We start from the raw sequence: 22,529 nt of genomic DNA on the forward strand, positions 1-22,529 counted from the left end.
AATCATACTGAATTTCTTAATAATTGTGATATTTTACTCTTTCCTTGGCTAAGCCGGTTCTTCTGATGCTCAGCTGATGAATGAACAACCTTACCAAGGTCATATCTGGCAATCAAAAACCAATACTGCGTATCTATTGTTAATCTTGTCTGCTTTCACTTGTTGTGCAGAGTTTTCTCTGTTACATTTTTTTCCTTTGAGCTTTGATTAAAAAAAAAAGGGTACTTGTCCTCTCATTGTATCCAGACGCTTCTTTCTCATCATCCAGGATGGGCAACTTTGTCATTGTCAGTCAACTCCTTGTCAAATGTTTGTTGTAAAAGCATTAAGCATAAGATTAATGCCTTTGCAGTCCAGGTTTTTAGTCAGACTAAGTTTAGGAAGGCAGGTATTGCTCTCCAAGTTATTCATTTGCTGCCTGTTTTATTTCTTGAAAATATTTTATGTTGTCAAAAGGCCACTGGGATCTTAACATGGTTCACTTTCACAGTCTGTGACATGGAAGAATTAAGACAGTGATTAATCCCAGGAGAGTGGATTCTGTTTAGGAGCAGGTCTACAGCAGAGATCTTGCTAAAATAATCAGGACAGCTTTCCTTATTTTATCAAAAAGAATCAGCTGAGAACAGAATTGTGCGTTCTATTAATGCCTGTGGCAGAGTAAGAGTAACTCCTACTCCTCAACTGGAAAATCATGGCAGCATTTTCAACAATGGGAAATGTGGTTGGAAGTTTCAAAGCAATGTGAAATGAAAGCCATGGACTTTGAGGGCAGGTGGCTATGTCTGTCTGCATATTAGGGATCTAGACATCTTCCAAATGCTGCTTCTTCGCCAAATGATCTCTCCCCCCCTTTTTTTCTTGCCTAAAAGGTGGAGGAAAGGGTTAGGAGCAAAAGCGATGGTGATCCTGCCTCAGTTGTTACAATCCATTTCAAAATTCACCATAGAAAATGACCCTATCGACTTTAACAGAACAAGCCACTTGTGTATAAACAGAGGGCAAACTCCACTCCCTTCTAGCACTGATGAGGTTACCTAGTTGAGTAATGAAACATCTGCAAGAAAACAACCAGGCCACCAAGGATCCTACACCCAATGTACCCTTTATCTATTTTTTGAACTAAGGGAGGAAAGTGCCAGCCCAGCTGCCTTATTAGTAGTTTTGTTTTACCCAGGTTATATAGCTGTGGATGGGTAGCACCCTTGACATCAGCAGATTCAATCATTGATTCAGTTGAGCAATGTGCTGAATTCCCCCCCACTGCCACGATTGCTCCAGACTATCACCTGACAGCAATTCTTGTTCTTGGCTCTTAGTATTTTAAAGGTTAATTATTTTTCGGGTGAAGCAAATCAGAGGTATGCACAGAAATACATTTTTTTCTGGATTCTTTAAATAGGCAGACAGCATACATTTCTTTTTCTCCCTATGGACCTCAAAGGCCAGCATCGTGGACAAAGTTCTCCATGAAATATGGAAGCATTAAAAGCATCTTCCCCACTTTACTCTTCATTGTTCCTCTCTTAAGAGAAAAGGAACAAGGTGAGTAAAACGGGCACCAATTTGAGGAGCGAAGCTGCCAGGTTTCAGCCTAAAGCATATTTTTACCACTGATTTATAGGTCCCTGAACTCTGTCTAGAAGAAGAACTTTGTGGTTGCATTTCTTTTCCTCTCGTTTTACCTCCGCTCTGCCTGAAACATTTTGTATCTGTTTTAAGCACTTACAATGTCCAGTTTGGGAATTGGCATACAAATGTTGTGCTGCTTTGAAACTTTCTTTTCTCCAGTGTATATTTCATGACTGTCTTATTCTCTAAACCTCCAGCTCTCTTTGCACAGGTTTCTGAAACCCAAATGGTGAACCTTTGTGGTATATTTATAAAATGGAAAGTGGCATTGTTTTGAAAGAGCTGTCAGGAAGGAAGGAAGGAAGGAAGGAAGGAAGGAAGGAAGGAAGGAAGGAAGGAAGGAAGGACCTGGAAGAACCACCTGTAAGCACCATCAACATCCCTTGCACTAAAACATACCTACCTCTTTTGCTGCATTAATTTTATGGAAGTAATTCTGACCTTTTCTTAGGTACAGCCTCAAGGGCCATTGGATCAATGCTGCAGGTTGGAGGGCTTGAGACTCAAAGCTTCTACTCACAGAATCTGTACGGATGTTTACACTTTGATCACATCTCCTGCTAGTTGCTAGTGGCTTCTTAGCTCTCCTGCCACCAACTAACTTTGGGGGAGACAGTATAGTTCATCTGATGTCCATTCCACCTCCCCCCCAACACACACACACCACTGCAGGGGATGTGAGACACAAAAAGCCAAAATGCCAAAATTAAAATATTGTTGTCAGTGTATCTCGTGGCATGTGGGATAGAAATGTAATGAGTGAGTCTTTACCCCTTTGGAAGACACATCAGTCTCAAAGCAGATAAATAAATAAAAAAACCTGTATTATGAGAAAAAAAAGCCCACATAAAATGTAAGATTCCTTCCTTTTAAGCTTTAAGTATTAAAATGGAAATACTTGTTATGCCAAAATATGTTTTCAGAATTGCTCATATCATGGTAGCATAGCACAAGAATGGCGTGGTGGCCTAGTGGTTAAGATGCTTGTCTGCCACTCAGAAGGTTGAGAGTTCAATCCTGGGTGGCAGATGTTTCTCTACTAAGGTGCAAAGAAAAAAATATCTGCTGTGAACTCTACTTAGGTGTCAGGAAGGGCATCTGACTAGTAAATGCTCAGTTCCATCCAGTCACTCTGACTCCACCATGAATTAAGGGATTACAGGGTCATAAAAAGAGAGTATGGTAGCATAGCACAAATTAATTAGAAAAAAATATAATAAAAAAGAAAATACGGTACTCTGGACAAACAGGATGGTGGTAATGTGTTACAAATGCAAAATATGATAGAACACAAGGAGAAAGTTAAACATATTAGAGATCTCTGAAAAGCAAAAAAGAAAAAAAATCATGAAGAAAGCTTGACATACAGGTGAAGGCTGACATCAAACTCAACCCTGTCATTTGAATAGGGAGAAAAAGAAAATAAATCTTAGTAAATATGTAAATAGTAATAATGAAAAAAAGTTCTGTATTGCCAGTTTTATACAGAATATTGAAATGTTCTAATTACCCCATTCCCTGACTAGCAAAACAGAATGTCAGCTAAAATACTTCACTTTTCATTTTCACCTGGATATAGTGCCATAAACTGTAATAAATTATGAGAATAGACCCACATATATTGTCATAACTAGCAATACCTTATCATACATTATCATTATTATACTGGATAAACTATTGTAAATTGTAATACATTATGGTTGTCAACCTGGGTGTTAAGTGACCTTTATATCACACCTTTGTCAAATAACTGTTTGCTAGGTGTGGCCTGGTGAAGCCCTTTACCCAGGGCTCTTCAAACTTGGCCCTTTTATGACTTGTGGACTTCAACTCCCAGAATTCCTCAGCCAGGCATGCTGGCTGAGGAATTCTGGGAGTTGAAGTCCACAAGTCATAAAAGGGCCAGGTTTGAAGACCCCTGCCTTTACCAGATTCTGATTTAATATTGTCTCTTAGCCAAAAGGTTTTGTCTGTACTTTCCTTAACTATCCTGGCATTGTCAATTTAACTTGGGATATTTTAAATATTCAAATATCCACTCACTTGTGCTGGTTAATGAACACAATAAAATAAAGCATAAAGAATACAGATATAATTTGAAAAAAAAACCTAGCAAAGACTTCTGGATATGGGAAGCTAACTATTTCTACAGAAATAGTTTAAATTTCCTGGATTACTAGTGAGATTCCAAGGAGTGGTGTGATGGCCTAGAGATGGAGCTCTCTCCTCACAATCAGGAGGCTGTGAGTTTGATTGTAGGTTGTGGGAGATATTTCTCTCTCTGGGCACAATGAGTTATTGTCTGCTGCAAACTCTGCATAGGTGTCAGAAAGGGCATCCAGCCAGTAAACATTCAAGCTCCATTCAGTTGCACTGACTCCATCTCAATGCAAGGGATTACAGGGTCATTAAAAAAAACAACTATTAAGTTTCCAAAACACTAATCAGAAGCTGGAGGAGAAAAATAAAAACCTGGTTTCCACTTAGCTCTCCTTGCAGATTTCTGCAGCTCTTTCTCCCAAGAGGAAAACCTGTCTGCAACAGATGGTGGCTGAAATAAACTGACTTTGGACATGACAAGGAGCCATCTCTCATCATGGGGGTGTGAACTGTAAATCTTTGTTTGCAATCTGGCATACAGCTGTATAACATGATTTTTTTTTTGAGGAGCAAATCTAAGTATGTACTGTGATCAAGGACAACAGTGTTTCTTTGATCAGTTATTTAGGCATTTGCAAAATCCAGTTCTCTTTTTCCACTCTCAGATTTGCTCCTGAGGGCTGGATTTTTTTTAGGAGGCATCTCTGGAAGGGGACTTTGGCTGAACGGGACTGAATGAAAAGCCCATTTGGTCCCATCCATCGATGACCTAGCTTAAAAAATCAAAACAAAAACCACCCACTATTGTGTATGGTGGAATGGTAGTGATATGAAAGATTTCTGCTAGGAATCTTGGTTAGCTGCTGCCGATCAAAGTAACGAGTGTTAGTTTTTTTAAAAAATTCCATTTATATCCTGCCCTTCTCCGAAGACTCAGGGCGGCTTACAAGCTTAGCAGTAGCCTTCATTCTATGTATATGCCTGCTTGTTAGGGCTTTCACACACACCCCAAGCGGCATTATTACAAAGTCAGCTTAATTGCCCCCAACAATCTGGGTCCTCATTTTACCTACCTCGGAAGGATGGAAGGCTGAGTCAACCTTGAGCCTGGTGGGATGCGAACCTGCACTAATTGCAGGCAGCTGGTGTTACTTAAGGAAGCATTAGCCCACTGCTCCACCAAGGCTCAGTTTTGATATTTAAATTATCTGAGAGACGCTTCCTAGATTCCTCCAAGGGGTAAGATCTTACAAAATAGCCTCATCTCCCAGACCAATTGGTCTAATGTATGTTTAAGTCTCAAAACTTTACTCATTCCCTGTTCTCAAAAGAAGATGCAATGCATCATCTTAATCAAAGCATTACAATTTTGCTAGCAAATTGGGACTTGCAATAGTTTAACTGCAAGCATCTCTATTACTAGGAAACAGGTTTTCCTTATTTTATTCCCTTAGGAAAACCCCAATCATTTCTAATTGTTAAACTGCTAACCAGCTAATCCAATCTTGATGTTTTATTCCATTGCAAAAGCTTTTATGATGATGGCTATTATATTGTAATATAATCTTGCAGCTTCCTTTTTCTGCCTTTAAAATTCCATTGGACCATCCTCTTGCTATTTTCATAGCTGCATTTTGTGCAAAGCAAGTCTGATCCAGGAAAACAACTCATAATATAGTAAAAGAAAGGGATGCAATTCTGTCTTTGAATCTCAAACTGATTCCCATATTCTATCAAAACAATCTCCCAAACTGATTTTTAGCATGCTCGGTGGGTTGTAGAAGAATACCTACATTTGTGGTCCTTAGTACTCACTGAGCTTGGTTGTGTGTTTTTTCAGATGTTTCATTACAAAACTAGGTAACATCATCAGTGCTAGTAGGGAATGGAGTTTGTTCTCATTTTATATACTATGGCTTGCTCTGTCAGTGTTGGTAGGACTGAACTTAGTGGTTCCTTGATTGGGAAGGAAGGAAACCCAAGAACATTCCTATCAACACTGACAAGGCAAGCCAGTAGTATATAAAAAGAGAGCAGCCCATTTCCCTACCAATACTGATGATGTTACCTGCTGTTGTTAGTTGCGAAATCGTGTCCGACCCATTGTGACCCCATGGACAACATTCCTCCAGGCCTTCCTGTCCTCTACCATCTTCTGGAGTCCATTTAATCTCACACCTACTACTTCAGTGACTCCATCCAGCCACCTCATTCTCTGTCGTCCCCTTCTTCTATTGCCCTCAATCTTTCCCAGCATTAGGCTCTTCTCCAGTGAGTCCTTCCTTCTCATTAGGTGGCCAAAGTATTTGAGTTTTAGCTTCAGGATCTGGCCTTCTAAAGAGCAGTCAGGGTTGACCTCCTCTAGGACTGACCGGTTTGATCGCCTTGCAGTCCAAGGGACTCGCAGGAGTCTTCTCCAGCAGCATAGTTCAAAGGCCTCAATTCTTTGGCGCTCAGCCTTTTTTATGGTCCAACTTTCACTGCCATACATTGCAACTGGGAAGACCATAGCCTTGACTATATGCACTTTTGTTGACAGGGTGATGTCTCTGCTTTTTAGTGTGCTGTCTACATTTGCCATGGCTTTCCTCCCCAGGAGCGTCTTTTAATTTCTTGGCTGCAGTCCCCATCTGCGGTGATCTTGGGTAATAAAACATCTGCAAGAAAACAAACAAGCTCAGAGAGCATCAGGAACCCCACAATTTAGCCCTGAGCTACAAATATTCTCTTCTATCAATGCCTACATAGGCAAAACTTGCTTCCCCTATTCCGAATGTTTTATTCTGGATCCTTAAACGGAGAATGGATTACTGGTAAGGATATGTACCTTTTTTCCCAGTGGGCTGTATTGACTGAGGGGTGTGTGTGTGTGTGTGTGTGTGTGTGTGTGTTGTGTTTTAAATATTATGTTATCCTGTATACCACTTAGACTGGATTTGGTGGCCTATAAGTCCTCCCTTATCAATCCCCACCAAGCTGTTCCAGTTTGCTTTACTGTTCACCTCTTGTACCAAAGCGAGGGTTGACTTCCCTATCGGAAGTCTTCTCCATCCACAAATGACTGGCCTGATTTGCCCTTAAACGGAGAGGTGAAATACATCTTGCCGTTATGCTTGTAAATGACAGTGTAGGAGAAAAAAAGGAGAGGCTGCTATAAAACAAGAGAAATCTCATGTTCTAAGTTGTGTGACAAAGCCTGAAGGTCAGGCACAGCCGTTTGATGAAAAGGACCTTGACAGGTAAGATTCCTTTTAACTATTAATGACAGAAAAGAGAAGTGGAAAAGAGAGCTCACTGCAGATACCCAGCCGGATAATCGCTGAAGTCATTCTAAAGATGACTGGGAGAAAAATAAAAAATAAAAGCCCCATTCCTCAGTATTCGTGATGGCCTATGCATGCAAAAGCCCTGTTTCAAAAGATAGACTCTGGATCAATAATAGACTATATGACGGTTAAAGAGCACGCACAACCTGAAGAATACAGAATTAGACTCCGCTTTCTTTACCACTGTGAAGAAAGGAGATTATCTATCATGGCTCCTCTTGCTTTGGGTCCCAAGCTTGCTTCTGGAGTGCCCTTAGAAGATGGCATTAATTACCAGTCTGATAGTAGACAAAATTCCGGCATTTTGCAGGAAAATGATGTGGATCTGTCAAAACCATAGGTAATTGAGCAGCCAGGAGCAGCCTGATATTTAGATATTTTTGGATAATCTCTTCCAGTGCTGGTCTGCATAGTTAATGGGATTTGGGTCTAGGAATCTTCTGGTGGAGAATGGAAAGCTTTCCTCATTAATGGTGACCCATCTTATAGACCTAGCTGACCTTGGCTGATTTTAAAAAGCTAAGCAGAGTCAGATCTGGATGTGAGATTACTTAGAAGTGTCGAGGCTTCAGGTCAGGTTGCAGAGTTAAAAAGTTATCTGTGAAGAAAACAATGACAACCCTTTTTCATATTGAGTCTGAAATGACTACGTGCACACATCAATGATGTTAGCAAGAGTCAAGCTCAGCTTAAAGGAAATTAACCCTAACTTGCCCTCAATTTGGAGAACCTGTGTCCCAAGGCAGTATACTGCTATCTTTGCTTTTGAAGATTGTCTGTCTGTCTGTCTGTCTGTCTGTCTGTCTGTCTGCCTCTTTCTCTCATCTATCTATCTATCTATCTATCTATCTATCTATCTATCTATCTATCTATCTATCTATCTATCTATCTATCTATCTATCTATCTATCTATCTATCTATCTATCCTCCTTCAAGCCCTGGTGCCTCTTCAGTTTCTCTTACTCCTTCCTGACGTTGTTGTCCCTTTGCACTGCTGCAGTGCTACAGGTTTGTCTCAATGCTCATATTATTTAAACAATGGAGTTAGACTTTCAGCTGCTACCGTTATTATGATTTCTTGGCTGTTGATTTTGGATGCTTTTGGAAGATACCGAATTAGAATGTATTGCAGATGTTACAGGGTAGTTATTTTTTCCGCCTGAAAAGCAGGTGGAGATCTTGTCTATGCAAACCATCCACAGTGCTGCAGCTGTGTATTACAGTGTAACAGCAGCCGTTGAATTATGCAGGGGTGTTCTTTTGGGCAAACCATTCAAAGGTCATCTTTTTTTTCCTGGATGACCTTGAGCAGGGTTAAACATCCGCTATTTGTTTTCCCACCCAAAACTGTTCGAATGTGTTTTCTTTCTTAGTCTGCTTGTTTACCCACCATGTTTCTTCTTGACGGAAATCAAAGAAATGTGCAGAGAAATTGGTCATGCATACAAGCCAGGGGTTTTTCTCCCTGATGAGGCACAGGAAAGGACAAGGGATGTCTGAACACCTGGGATGCAACAGGTAAATCTGCTTAGTTTCCCCAGCTGCCTCCATAGCCTCCTATAAGAGCTTAATACAAAACCTGTAACAGAGATGTGAGTCCCTAGACAAGTAACTAAAAAAAAGAGAATGCCCCTTGGATTGCAATTTGTAAGGCAACCTGTAATAAATGCACCGTGGCAATCAAAAACCCTCCAGAATGTTTCAGCAGCAATATAACAGTAGGAAACCAGCAAGACCCAGAGATTGCTTTTAAATCATAGCTTGACAGTAGACCAAGTGTTGATCTATATGGGAAATTAAAAGATAGCCATGTGACCAAGCAGTTGTCAAGGCAAATGAATTTTCAAGATGGGCTGAATCAGAGGAGAGCGGGGAAAGACACTCTTTTATCACTTGCTAAAAATTAAGCCGGACAGAAGATGGAACCATCAGAGTATTTAGTAACTGCATGAGACGCCATAATGCGTTTTGAATTGCTTCTCTGTTTTTTTGGATAGCCTTGTAGTTCACAGGAATCCACGAACATTTTAACAGATCTTGGCAAGCCAACACTTCCCATTTATTTCCAATCCTCCATCTGTGAGACGGGAATAATGATAATGCAATTTAGCAAGGTATTGTTCTGATCTAGGGGAGGTGACATCATCTTGATCTCCTTCAGGCACATCAGTGTGTTATCTGTAAAAGAGAGAAAGAGGGACAAAAATCAACTTCAGAAATTATTTTAACCTCAGAATCCCGATCTTTCTATCATCTTAGTGGTGAGAGCAGGCAGAAGCAATCCCAGCCCCACTCTCCATAAAATGCCCCTTTCATTCCTATAATTAGTTAAAAAAAATGGGATTTTATGTTACGTTTTTCCAATGACTGATGGGATTCGTATTGTGGGAAAATTGAATTACATTCATTAACTGCAGTTATGAAAAAATGGGACATCCTTTTCTCAAGCATAGTATCCTGTCTGTCCTATAAGTAATCTAAAAAGTTCTGTCTCCCTTCTCCTGAAGCTTTTATTCTCCCAAAGCCCTCATTCCCCTCCCACCTCAACCTCTATGTGCAAGTGAAGGAAACAGCTATAACAGAGGAAGTTGAAGTCAACAGGTAGACCTCAATGGATAGTTAGGACCATATGGCGGGGGGCGGGGAACAATTACAACCAGCCTGCCTTCCATAGAGGACCTGTATACTGCACAAACCAGAAAGAGGCCTGAGAAAATATCTGCCGGCCCCTCACATCCTGGTCATAAACTGTTTCAACTCCTTCCCTCAAGGCTCCGGTACAGGGCATTGCATGCCAAAACAACTAGACACAGACAGTTTTTTCCCTTCGTGCCATAGCTTTGCTGAACACCTAATGCTCACAGTATTGTTCTGTGTCCAAGTATGTTTATCAATGTTTTGTGTGAGTAGTGTTATTATTATCCTTCTCATCTTCTCTACTACTTTCCTCTAGTAGTATCTTATAATTATAGACTTTGTTGTTTATATGTACACTTTGAGCTTATGCACCAGAGACAAATTCCTTGTGTGTCCAATCACACTTGGCCAATAAAGAATTCTATTCTATTCTATTCTATTCTATTCTATTCTATTCTATTCTATTCTATTCTATTCTATTCTATTCTATTCTATTCTATTCTATTCTATTCTATTCTATTCTATTCTATTCTATTCTATTCTATTCTATTCTATTCTATTCTATTCTATTCTATTCTATTCTGTGTATGGATGTCTATAGACAGTGGCGCCTGTTATGCATATAGATGGGTGTTCATGATAGCAGCGGCCACTGACACCACCAGGTGGTGCTGTACTGCGACAGGATTGGTTGGCCTGCGGACGATGGGAAATTTAGATAAAGGGATTGACCTTGGGTGTACCTGGCCAGCTATATAAGGGGGTCAGTCAGTGCTATTGTCCAGTTCAGTCTGACTACAATAAAGAGTTGACATGCTGCACTCATCTGCCTGGCATTTTCCAGGTGGTCCATGCAGTCCAGAACCCACAACACAATAGTGGCGACGAAGGTGGGATGCTGCTTCATTTCTGAGCTGAAATCACTAGCTGATGCACTAGCTGAAGTCACTGGGACCAAGGGAAGAGATACCTCTCCCTAAGTCCATTCTAACGAAGCAGTAGCTGCCAGATCGGACACAGCATGGCAAAACTCAGCCAGATCCATGAGTTCGACATCAGCCAGCCTGAATGCTGGGAGTCGTATCTGGGATAGGTTGAAGGGTACCTACTGGTTAACTGGATCAAAGAAGACCTGCATAAAGCGGCAGCTTTGCTGTGCCTTAGTGGACCGGACATATACGATGTCGCTGTCGGGTTCCGTCCAAAAATGTGCCAGCTGCGGAGGGAATCACCCAAGAGCGACCTGCAAGTTCCGAACTGCGAAGTGTCATTCCTGTGGCAAGACGGGACACATCTAAGCCATCTGCCTAAATTGCAACTGGGACAGCCTGCATGAACTTCAATCTTTGGATGCAGTGCTAAAGGTACTGAGCCCCCCCAGCACACACCTCCTAATTTTTGTGAGAGCAGGAGGACCGTGTCGCAAACAGAAATCCACTGTCTGCTCACCCCAAAAATTAAACTAGAGGTCCATCTGCAGGGTGTACCTTGCAAGATGGAGCTCGACTCCAGTTCCGCAGTCTCAATAATTTCTTATGAGACTTTTAAAGTGGTTTGCAGCCGGAGCAAGCGGTGGGTTCCATTGAAACCCACCAGCATTCAGTTGTCCGATTTCCAGCACGCCTCTATTAAAATCAAGTGGAAGGCCACCATGTTAGTGGGGTTTAAGGATTTCAAGGGTCCTTTGGATGTACTGGTAACCGAGGGACAGAGGACTAGTTTAGTGGGGCTGAATTGGTTTGAGCCTTTGGGCATAGGGATCTCAGGGATCCATAATACCCAGCCAAAAAGCCTTGAATCCGTCTGCAAAATGTTTGCAGACGTATTTGATGGTAAACTTGGCAAATACACAGCCCCCCCCCCCATTAAATTTAAGCTAAACCCAAATGTACTGCCGGTATGAATTAAGCCCCGGAGATTTCCATTCACGCTCAAGCATAAAATTGAGGGCAAATTGGATAAGTTAGTTAAACAAAGGGTATTAGAGCCTATGGAGGGGGGGAGACTGGGAGACCACCATAGTTACCCCACTAAAGGCTAATGGGGAGGTTAGAATTTGTGCAGATTATAAGGCCACCATGAATCTGGCCTTAAATCCACATGCTTACCCGGTCCTGATGGTCCAGCACATCCTCTCTGCAGTCCAGGGCAGCGCCATCTTTGCCAAGTTAGATCTTGCGCAAGCGTACCAGCAGCTCCCGGTTACCAGGGAGATGGCTGAAGCTCAGACAATTGTAACACAGAGAGGGGCTTTCAGAGTTAACTGTTTGCAGTTCGGTGTCTCTGTAGCTCCTGGAATTTTTCAAGAGGTGATGGAAAGGACTCTGAAGGGCATACCTGGAGTATGCCCTTACTTTGATGATGTCCTGATTGCTGGGGAGTCTGAGGAGATTTTGGCTGACAGGCTGCAGGCTGTTTTAAACAGATTCCGCTCTGCAGGGCTCAAACTAAAAAAGGAAAAGTGCAGCATTGGAGTGGCATCCACTGAATTCTTAGGGTTCAGAATTGATGCCAAAGGATTTCACCCAACTGATAATAAGGTAAGAGCAATTAAAATGACTCCTACCCAAAAAAACAAGGCTGAATTGCAAGCTTTTCTGGGATTACTTAATTTTTATCATGCTTTCTTGCCCGACAAAGCAGCAATTGCTGAGCCTTTACACAGATTGTTAGACAAGAAAACCCCATGGAATTGGACCACGGTCCATGAACACAGTTTCAAAAATTTGAAACAACTTTTGTCCAGTAATTCAACTGTCACACATTTTATAGAAAATAAGCCCATCTGCATTGCATGTGATGCATCCCCTTATGTCATGGGCGCTGTTCTGAGTCACATAGAGGAAAATGGGGAGCAGAGGCCTATTGCTTATTACTCCGAACACTGTCCAGGGCGGAAAGGAATTACGCTTAAATTGCTAAGCAGGCTCTGGCAATAGTATCAGGAGTCAAGAAATTTCATGACTACCTGAACGGCAGGGAATTCACTATTTTCATGGATCACAAACCTCTGTTGGGGCTGTTCATGACAGATAAACAAACACCACAAATTCTATGCCCAAGGATGCTAAGATGGTCCATATTTCTATCTGTGTACACATGCAAACTGGTTCACAGACCTGGAAAGGATATGGGCCACGCAGATGCATTAAGTAGGTTACCTTTAATCATGACCAAGACTGATCTGGTGCCGGTGGAACAAATCCTGGCTATCCAAGATCTTCCAGAGTGCCCTTTCCAGGTTAAGGACATTGCTGCTGGTACCACTGCAGACAGGGTTCTGAGCAGGATCTTAATGTAGTAGTCTCAGGGTGGCAAGAGAAGAGTCCAGGCCCGGAGTTCCAGGCATACTTCACGAGGAGACATGAGTTGTCTTCTCATAAGGGATGCTTATTGTGGGGTAGCAGGGTCATTATTCCAGAGAAATTGAGGGAGAAGGTTTTGCAGTCGCTACACAAGGGACATCCTGGCATAGTCAGGATGAAGGTGTTAGCATGGAGTTACATGTGGTGGCCTGGCCTGGATAAAGTTATAGAGGAACAAGTAGCAGGGTGCTACATTTTCCAAAGGTCCAGGCCAGAGCAACCGCATGTCCCTGTACACAAGTGGGAAGTAACACACACTCCCTGGTCCAGGGTACACATCGATTACGCTGGACCATTTCAAGGACAACTGTTTTTGGTGGTGGTAGATAGCTATTCCAAATGGCTAGAGGTAGTCCTGGTTGCGAGTATGACCACAGCAAAGACTGTCCAGGTGCTCAGGGGACTATTTGCCACGCATGGCCTGCCTGATGTGTTAGTCTCAGATAACGGCCCACAATTCACATCTGCTGATTTCCAGGCTTTCACCAGGGTCAACTTGATTAGGCACGTCACATCCTCACCCTTCCACCCGTCGTCCAACGGACAAGCAGAATGCATGGTGAGAACAACTAAGGACGCGTTGAGACGCATCATCAGTGGAGACTGGCACCAAAGGTTGGCTCAATTCCTTCTGGCACAACACACCATGCACAACCACTGGCAAGACTCCTGCAGAACTACGTTGGAGAAGACGGCTTATCACTAAGTTGGACAGACTCCACCCCGACAGAGTGGCCGCAGAGGCAGAACAACCAAAACCCACCAGGGAACTAAACATTGGCAAAGTGGTTTGGGCTAGAAACTATGGGACGGGGCATCTGTGGATTCAGGGGGTGGTGATTGACAAAACAGGGCCTTTGTCATACATTGTAGAGGTGGAGGGAGGCCGCCAGGTCAGGCGACACATTGACCAATTGAGGAAGCGTGCTCCTGAAAAGCCACAAACCGATCAACCCCAGCAACCGGCAACAATGGGTCCAGGGAAGGAGGAGGATCTCACAGTCATCGAACAGTTGCCAGAGAGTTTTGCCAGGGCTGAGCAACAACAGGCACAGGCCCACCACGACAATGTGGTCATGAGGGCCCAGGGCCAGGACTCAACTACTGACTCTGCTGACCAAGCCAGGGAGCAAAATATGAGACGGTCATTCAGGACTCATAGGCCACCCGCATATCTAGAGGACTATGTAAGGTCATGAGGGGGAGGGTCATGTGGTGTCTCAAAAGAAATAACCGTACAACAGTGTATTCATTTTTGTGTTGTTGTTTATTGTTTGTTCTTGGGGGAAGGGGTGTTATGTATATAGATGGGTGTTCATGATAGCAGTGGCCACTGACACCACGAGGTAGTGCTGTACTGCGACAGGATTGGTTGGCCCGCGGACGGTGGGAAATTCAGATAAAGGGATTGGCCTTAGGTGTACCTAGCCAGGTATATAAAGGGGTCAGTCAGCCCTATTGTCCAGTTCAGTCTGACTACAATAAAGTGTTGACATGCTGCACTCATCTGCCTGGCATTTTCCATGTGGTCCATGCGGTCCATGTGGTCCAGAACCCGCGACACAATAGCCCCAACCTATATTGCACACACCAGCTGTGATGCATCCTAATCAGATGCTGTGGTCCACAACTGCCATCCATGGATGCTGCACACTGCTATAGATTCTTCTGTTTTCATCAGCCATCACAATTGACACAGTGATGATTCTGTGTTACTATTCACCGAAAAGGAAATTTGTACCATAATTTTCAATATCCATTTACCTGGGTGTTAATACAATTGTGGAGTTGGGGATGTAATCACATTAGTAAAATTAATTGCTTTGGACTATTTTAAGGCCCCTCCATTCTGATTTTATGAAATTCCTGCTTAGAATGGAGTTTTGAGGACTGCATCAGAATGGGTTCTAATTAGGGCTGCATTGCACATCAGTCTGATCTCAGCTAGGAAACACTGCAAGAAAATTGGAGACAGGTTCTGAGTAGGCATTTCCAATTTGCATCTCATTACTCCCATGTAGGCATCCACGGATCCACATTGGTCTGAGAACTGTAAATGACTTGTCCATTTTGTCCTTGTTAGAACATTAAATAACTGGATGGCTCTAGGTAGGGAGCATTTTGGTAAGCAGCTGAGCATGTTAATAAAAATGCCTGGTGCATGAAATATTAAGCCCCTTCTTTTTGCACAGTATACGTGGTTTTCAGGAAACAAGGAATGAACATAGATAATACGCATTTTTTCCAAATGCCTATTCTAAGCACAGTAGATACGTCCGGCATGGAAACTACACGCTGCTCTACTTTTGCCACTAGGTGGCACTATGGGATTATCTGATTATCAGATTTTGCGTTGCAATTGGCACATAGAGTTCAAAACAGTTTTATTTCTTTGATCTCTCATTGGCTTCAGTAGTTTATTCCAATCCTACAGTATATTGGATTTATCTGGCATGGATGCTACTGCAATCGGTGTATAGACCAAAGCTCGGTCTTAAATTAATTTTGTTCATTTCATAAAAATAGATATGTTTTTTTAAAAAAACACAGTGAATGAACTGCTAGTGGGATTTGTCTTTCCCAACTTTCTGATTGCATTTCCTGGAAGATATCTGATTTGCATAGTTATTCACTCATTCAGCTGCCCATTTACAGATGACCTCATCCTGGGGTGCAGCTGCCTAGCAGTCAATTCCATGTTGATCCAACTGGATCTTCCATCTGTGTGTTTCATTCAGGCATCTTGTTTATGAAATATGTATGTCCACACATGAAGCAATTTGTTTGCCTCCTCCTCTCTCACAAGGATGGAGCAGGGGCTCATCTTAGGAAAACTAACTGGGAGGCAGAGACAAAGAGGCATTTCTTTCCCCAAAGCGTAGTTAAACCTTGGAATTTGCTGCCTTCGAATGGCTGCCAAGGGAGAAGGAATGAAAAGAATACCAAACATATTCATGGCTATTGATACAGTGGTGCTTGGCATTCAAGAGGAGGGAAGTCCTGGAATACAAATGGATGGGGAACAATCATCGAAGGAAGCTCTCACTTCTTTCTCTGTGATGCTGGTGAGCTTCCTAAATGCGTCTGACTGGCTGCTGAAATGCAAAGCTGATTGCACTGTTGACCCGATCTGGTAGGGTTCTTATCATGTTATGGTTCATTGCACAGTCAGTTGATATTCAGACTAGATTTGACATTTTTCTCTACCTATCAAGCTCTGAAAAGTGCAGTATTGCAGACTGACTCTGCCCACAGCTTGGAGCTTGATCTTGACTCGCTCAAGGTTGACTCAGCCTTCTATCCTTCTGAGGTCAGTAAAATGAGGACCCAGATAATTGGGGCCAATATGCTGACTCTGTAAACCCTTTAGAGTATGCTGTAAAGCACTATGAAGCAGCATATAAGTCTAAGTGCTATTGCTACTGCTATTTCCCAGGAGCTGGGATAGGTAAATGTTGTTATTTGATGATATTAAAGGTATCGTCACCGGATGTAAGCTAGTCCAAGTAAAGCTGCCTTTTGCAATTGATTGGTGATGAATTTTGTCAATGTCAATGGTATTCAAGTGGAGCTTCAGTTGTTTTGGGATTGCACCAAAGCCCCCTGTGACTATTGGCACTAGCTTTGCTTTCTTTTGCCACAGTCATTCTATTTTTATTTTCAGGTCTTTGTATTTTGTTATCTTCTCCAGTTCTTTCTCTTCTATCTTGCTGTTTCCAGGTACTATCCACATCAACTATCCAGCCTTTTTTTGTTTTTTGGTCTTTCTTATCAACAATTGCCAAGTCTGGGGATTTATGTGACAGATACCTGTCTAACCCTAACCCTAACCCAGAGCACTTTAGCTTCTCCATTTTCTATTATTTTCTCTATTTTATTTATATCAGAATCAGAATAACAGAGTTGGAAAGGACCTTGTAGGTTATCTTGTAGGAAAGCATTACAGAGGGTGGTGAGCACAGCACAAGACATTGTGGGCTGTCCTCTGACACCACTGGATGACATCGCCAGGGTTCGCTGCCTTGGAAGAGTGAGGAAAATTCTCAGGGATGACTCACACCCTGGACGGTATCTCTTTACTCTCCTACCATCGGGTAGGAGATATAGGAGTATAGCCAGCCGTACCAACAGGCTGAAGAACAGCTTTTATCCATGGGCTGTTAGGCTTTTGAATGGGATATAATTTTATAAACTTTATGCATGATTCACTTGCGAGGCTGGTGTGTTGTGCAATTAGCTCACATGGTGTAATAAGATGGAGGGTTTGTGTCACTGTAAGTTGGGGGTAGGGGCACGAAGGGAGGGTCAGCCAATCTTAATGTATACATGGTTGTACTTTGACAATAAAAGTTCATTCATCTAGTCCAACCCCCTGCCCAAGCATTTCTGACAGATGTCAGTCCAGTCTCGTCTTGAAAGCTTCCAGTGATGAAACTCCCACATTATCTGAAGGCAGTCTGTTACATTGGTTGATTGTTCTCACTGACAGAAAATTTCTCCTTACTGTATTTCTAGGTTGACTCTCTCCTTGATCAGTTTCCATCCATTATTCCTTGTCTGGCCTTCGGGTGCTTTGGAATTAGGTTGACCCCCTCCTCTCTGTGACAGGTCCTCAAATATTGGAACAATGTTATCATGTCTCCCCTGGTCCTTCTCTTCATTAGACTAGCCATGTCCAGTTCCTGTAACTGTTCTTCATATGCTTTAGCCTCCAGTCCCCTAATTGTCTTTGTTGCCATTCTCTGCACTTTTTCTAGAGTCTCAACATCTTTTTTATAGTGTGGAGACCAAAATTGGTTGCCGTATTCTAGGTGTGGTCTCACTAAGGCTTTATAGACTGGTATTAGTACCTCACATGATCTTGATTGAATTCTTCTGTTAATGCAACTTAGGATTGCATTGGCTTTTTTGGCTGCCGCAGCCGTCTTTTTGTGTTATATATGTAAAAAGCCATTAATAGATATGCATATATGTTAACAGTCGATAATACTGCAGCGTCAAAGAGTATAAACGAAAAGCCTCCTGACAGAAAAACACGCGGGAACTTTGACAGCTGTCAAAGTTCCCCGCACAGCGCAGGCGCCACCATTGACAGCTCGCGGCTGTCAAACTCCGGACCGTGAGGAAGCCTGAGCTGTCAAAGCGTCCACCGCACAGCGCAGGCGCAACCACTGACAGCTCGCGGCTGTCAAAACACCCCACCACGCGGAAGCCGGAGCTGTCAGAAGAGGACGACGCTGATTGGTCCCTGTCTGACACGGCGCCAAAATAAACACTTCTGATTGGTCCTCGCGACCAGCTGCCGGCTATAAAAGCCGGACAAGTTATTCTATGTTGCCTTGCTCTTAATAAACCTGTTGTTACTAGCCTGTCGTCCCGAGTGGTCCTTCGGCTACTTCACTGGCGACGAGGATGGGATCGCTCCGGAGCTGAAGTCACGGCCGAGGAAGGAAGTTCCCGGCAAGAGCTGTCACGGAAGTTTTAACTTCCATCGGAGCAACCCAGGACCGGACGACATGGCAAACTTCGGCCGTGTGAGGGAGTTTGATACCCGCCATCCCGAGAGATGGCAATCACACCTCGGCCAAGTCGAGGGATTCCTCCTCGTCAGTAAAATCACTGACGACCGAGCAAAGGCCGCCGCTCTGCTGTACATCAGCGGACCCCCGGTGTATGATGCAGCCGTCGGGTTGTTCAGCCCAGTGCCCATCACTGAAGTCTCCTACGCGGACTTGGTGGACCAGCTGAACAAATACTACATGCCGGCTCGATCAGAACTGTACTGGCGGGTGCAATTCGCACAAAAGAAACAACGGCAGGACGAGCCCACCAACGAGTTCATCGCCGGGGTCAGACACGCCGCAAGGAACTGCTGCTTCCCCGACCTGGAAGACCGCATCAGAGACCAGGTGGTGATCGGTCTGAGGGACGAGAAGCTACAGAAGAAACTGACGTCCAAACCCGACATGAACCTGGCTGAGCTGACCAGGGAGATCATGGCATACGAACACAGCCACAAGAAGAAGTCGACTAACACGACCCCTGAGACCCCCGCGACCGTCTACCAGGAAAGCGCAGCCTTCAGCGACAGCGGAGAGTCGGTAGATTTCACCGATGGAGAAGCCCTACAGCGCAGAATGGAGCACCGGCAGCCGAGAAGGAGCAAAACGTCGGACCGCCGGGGGTCCAGGAACCCTCCACCGCCACCACCGCGTTACGAGCAACGAGCCGCCTGTGCCAGCTGCGGCGGCAACCATGCCCGAGGAAGCTGCCGCTTTAGGAACGCGAAATGCCACAATTGCGGGAAGACTGGCCACATCAAGCCGGTGTGCCGCAGCAAGGGCCGGGACAACATCAATGAGGTGGAGGCAACCCCCCCAGGTAGGCCGGCTGCCCAGGCCAGCAGAGAACCCCACCCAGGCCCCCTGGTAAAGACAATTGACAGAGTAAACAGCATAAGCTCCAAGGTTAAGATCTGGGTCAGAATTCAGGGGGTGCCCTGCCATATGGAAGTAGATTCAGGGTCAGCAGTCTCCTTAATTTCGCTGACAACCTATCGGGAGATCTGTCAGAAAGGCCGAGGGCAAATTCCCCTGAAACAAACTCAGGTACACCTAGCTGACTTCCAGAAAACCCCCATTCCGTTGGAAGGGAAAGCTAAGGTCGTAGTGCAGTACAAGGGGTTCAAGGGTTCCCTGGAGGTTTTAGTTACACCAGGGAACCGTACCAACTTGATAGGACTAAACTGGTTCAGCCCACTAGGCATCGCCTTAACGGGGGTTAACACCATTCAAACACCCAGCCTAGAAGCCGTTTGCGATAAGTACGCCGACGTTTTCGATGGCACTTTAGGAAGATATACGGGTCCCCCCATCTCCTTACAGCTAAACCCTGCAATCCAACCAATTAGGATAAGAGCCAGGAGGGTACCCTTTGCCCTTAAAGAAAAAATCGAAAACGAACTTGATCGCCTCGTAGGACTAGGGGTGCTTGAGCCAACAGAGGGGGGAACCTGGGAGACCCCTATTGTCACCCCAATCAAACCTAATGGTGAAGTGAGAGTGTGCGCTGATTATAAGGCGACAGTCAACCTAGCCCTCAGCCCCCATGCCTACCCGGTGCCAGCGGTAAGGGACGTATTTGCTTCCATCCGCTCTGGCGCCCTTTTCGCCAAGCTCGATCTCACACAGGCGTATTTGCAACTGCCTGTCACTGAGGACACTGCGGAGGCCCAGACTATTGTCACCCACCGCGGTGCCTTTAAAGTAAAGAGGCTCCAATTCGGCATATCGGCGGCCCCGGGTATATTTCAGGGTATCATGGAGAAGACCCTGAAAGGAATACCCGGGGTCTGCCCCTATTTCGACGATGTTCTCATCGCCGGAGAAAACGAAGCGAACTTAGCTGACAGGCTGTCAGCTGTGCTGAGCCGGCTCAGAGAAGCCGGCCTCAAACTTAAGCGGGAAAAGTGCTCTATTGGAGTCACATCCACTGAATTCCTAGGGTACAAAATAGATAGCCAGGGCATTCACCCCACCTCAGAAAAACTTCAGGCTATTCAGACCGCACCCAGCCCTAGGAATAAACAAGAGCTTCAAGCCTTTTTAGGACTGTTAAACTTTTACCACGCCTTCATTCCCCATAAAGCCACTATTGCAGAGCCTCTGCATAGACTCCTAGACAAGGGTACAACTTGGTCCTGGACCAAAGAACATGAGAATAGCTTCCAATCGTTAAAAAAGATTATCTGTCACAGTTCAACTATCACCCTTTTCAGAGAAGACACCCCAATATGCATCGCTTGCGATGCCTCTCCATATGGAATCGGGGCAGTCTTAAGTCACATATTTAAGGACGGTACACACAGACCCATAGCCTTCTATTCACGCACTCTGACCAAAGCTGAAAGAAACTATGCACAAATTGACAGGGAAGCCCTAGCAATAGTAGCAGGGGTCAAAAAATTTCATGATTACCTGTATGGAAGACCATTTACTATATTTACGGATCACAAACCCCTCCTAGGCATATTCACTTGGAACAAAACTACTCCACAAATTCTCTCTCCGAGAATTTTAAGATGGTCAACATTCTTAGCAGCCTATTCCTATCAACTAATACATAAACCAGGTAAAGAATTGGGACATGCTGACTGCCTCAGCAGACTGCCCATACAAACCAGGGACGCAGACCCAGCCCCAGCCAGCCAGATTTTAGCAATCTCCCAACTTCCAGAATGCCCCCTGACTGCAAACATTATAGCTAATAATTCAGCCAAAGATAAAATACTTGCCAGAATCCTCAAATGGGCCACAACAGGATGGCCAGCTCAAAATCCACAACCTCAATTCCAACCTTATTATAACAGGAAAAATGAGATCTCAACACATAGAGGTTGCCTGCTGTGGGGAAATAGGGTCATCATACCAGAGAAAAACATTGACCAAACATTACAAATTTTACACGAAGGACACCCTGGAATTGTAAAAATGAAGGCGATGGCTAGAAGTTATGTGTGGTGGCCAGGCATAGATAAACAAATAGAAAAGTATGTGGGTGGGTGTTATACCTGTCAAGAGACCAGGAATGACCCACCCCAGGCACCGGTCCATAAATGGGAGACTACAAGGAACCCTTGGTCACGTATACATATAGATTTTGCAGGACCCATCCAGGGCCAAAGTTTCTTAATTGTAGTAGACAGCCACTCTAAATGGCTGGAAGTCACACCCCTTAGGAAAACAACGTCCCAAGCCACTATTCAAGCTTTACGGAAAATATTCGCTACACACGGCCTACCTGACACCATAGTTTCTGACAACGGACCTCAATTCACCTCTCGTGAATTTCAGATCTTCGCTATGAAGAATTGTATTAGGCTGGTCACGTCGGCGCCGTTCCACCCGTCGTCGAACGGAATGGCTGAAATTATGGTACGATCCACAAAAGAAGCGTTAAGAAAATTCGTTAATGGAAACTGGCAGAGGCGCCTCAGCCAGTTCCTCTTAGCACAACACACAACACCATGCTCTACGACCGGCAAATCACCGGCGGAATTAAGATGGGGGAGGAGGCTAATAACACGTCTGGACAGACTGCACCCCGATACATATCCAGAAGAAAAACAGCACCCCCACCCCGCCCGCACACTCAACCCAGGGCAATTGATTTGGGCACGATCATACACAGATAAAAACAAGTGGGTCCAAGGGACAGTAATAAAACAAACAGGGCCCATCTCATACCTTATAGCTACGCAAGCACAGGGCAACATACGCCGCCATATTGATCAGCTCAGACCCAGACAACCACCACACATTTCTGAGCAACCAACCAGTGCCGACATACAACCCCCACCGGAAATGCCGCCTATCCCAAACCAGGAAGAAGAACACCAAGACGAAGGACCAGAACCAGACCACCCGCCACCCCTTCGCCGCTCAACCAGAAATCGAAGACCACCCACCTA

This window comes from Vipera berus, assembly GCF_964194415.1.
Source record: "Vipera berus genome assembly, chromosome: 1".
Lineage (NCBI taxonomy): Eukaryota > Metazoa > Chordata > Lepidosauria > Squamata > Viperidae > Vipera > Vipera berus.